The sequence below is a fragment of the Capricornis sumatraensis genome, chromosome 12, assembly GCF_032405125.1.
Source record: "Capricornis sumatraensis isolate serow.1 chromosome 12, serow.2, whole genome shotgun sequence".
Taxonomy (NCBI): domain Eukaryota; kingdom Metazoa; phylum Chordata; class Mammalia; order Artiodactyla; family Bovidae; genus Capricornis; species Capricornis sumatraensis.
In genome coordinates this window covers 42,453,334-42,454,969 of record NC_091080.1, presented here as the reverse complement: position 1 = coordinate 42,454,969, position 1,636 = coordinate 42,453,334, and the positions used below count along the sequence as shown (strand labels likewise).

General features: G+C 50.6%; 1 non-coding gene across 1 annotated transcript; it reads right to left on the bottom strand.

Moving 5' to 3' along the window:
• Window positions 1-662: 662 nt before the first annotated feature.
• Window positions 663-735, bottom strand: TRNAR-ACG (transfer RNA arginine (anticodon ACG)). The gene has a single exon. It is a non-coding gene; the product is annotated as a tRNA-Arg (tRNA).
• Window positions 736-1,636: the final 901 nt, after the last annotated feature.

Here is a 1,636-nt window from a genome sequence, read left to right as displayed (position 1 = left end):
TTCAGAAACACTTCCTCAGCTGTTAGCTGTGCCAGATGGTGGGCAGGCATGGAGGGTATGAAGAGTAAACATCAGTTCTCCTCAGGTGCCTGGGTTCCAGCTGAAGAGCTGAATAAGGTGCAAATGAAACAGGATACAGCAGCCACTACAGGAAGCACTCTGCATTCTGCCTGGGGGGAGTCAGGGGGGCTCCCTGGAGGAGGCGATCATGCCTTAGCTGAGTCACGAAGTAGAAGCACTAGCTGCATGAAAAACGGGGAGTAAGGGACAGAGATCAGACTGTCCAAAGGAACAAGCAAGAAAGAAGGGGCCCCGCACAGTCAGAAACCCACACAAGCCAAATATCCGTGAATCCGAACGAGGTCACGTCAGTTATACGAGGATATGGTCAGGTACAAGAAAATCAACACCCAGCACAAAGTCACTCAAGGGCTTTCCAAACTTCAGAGTGTATACAAATCACCCGGGGATCTCACTAAAATGAAGATGCTGATTTTTAAATGATTCAAATGAGAAGACCTGGGGTGGGGTCTAAAGTGAAGACGCTCAGACGTGTCCGACTCTTTGCGACCCCATGGACTGTAGCCCACCAGGCTCCTCAATCTGCAGGATTTTCCAGGCAAGAGTACTGGAGTGGGTTGCCATTTCCTTCTCCTGAGGATCTTCCTGACCCAGGGATTGAACCCGGGTCTCCTGCGTCGTAGGCAGATGCTTTACCACCTGAGCCACCAGGGAAATCCCTACTAGAACTGTGGAACATAACTGACAATGTAATCGGCCAAGATAATGGATAATGCGATCAGGGTGGGCTGTGGACCTCACTTCTGGTGGCAAGGGTTAAACTTCCAGGAGATGCCTGGATCAGGCTGTTGGACCGTGGGTGCAGTGGCTTGGCCACGTCACCAGGGGTCAGGTTTTCTGTCTTTCTACCCTGCTTCCCAGCACCACTGTCCTAGACTCATGTTCTTGTCATCAAAGCTGACCATTACAGCTCTAGACAGTTCATCCTGCCACAACACAACAAAGCCAAGAGCAAAGAGTGCTTCTCCCCCCGGGGCTCTTCCTTTCCGTCAAGGAGAAAAAGCTCCCCATATGCTTAGCGCTCAGTCATGACCAACTCTTTGCAACCCCGTGGACTGTAGCCCGCCAGGCTCCTCTCCCTATGGGATTCTCCAGGCATGAATATCGGAGTAGGTTGCCATTTCCTCCTCCAGGGGATCTTCCCAACCCAGGGATCGAAACTGCATCTCTTCCATCCCCTGTATTGGCAGGTGGATTCTTTACTATTAGTGCCACCTGGGAAGTCCCAATCTCCATCCGTATATATACATATATATGCATACACACACACATATAACACACACACACACTTACCTGTTTATCAAGAGAGAAAAGAGAGAGATTCATTCTAAGGAACTGGCTCATGGAATCCTGGAGGCTGGGGAGTGCCAAGACCTGCAGGGTGAGTTGTCAGGTAGAGACCAACGGAAGCAGATGGTATGACTCCAGTCCAAGTCTGAAGGTCTGAGAACCAGGAGAGTTGGTGATGTAAGTTCTGGTCAGACAGCCAGCAGACTCTGGAAGCCCAGGAAGAGACGATGTTCCAGTTAACCTTCCAGTGCTATCCAGACCTTCA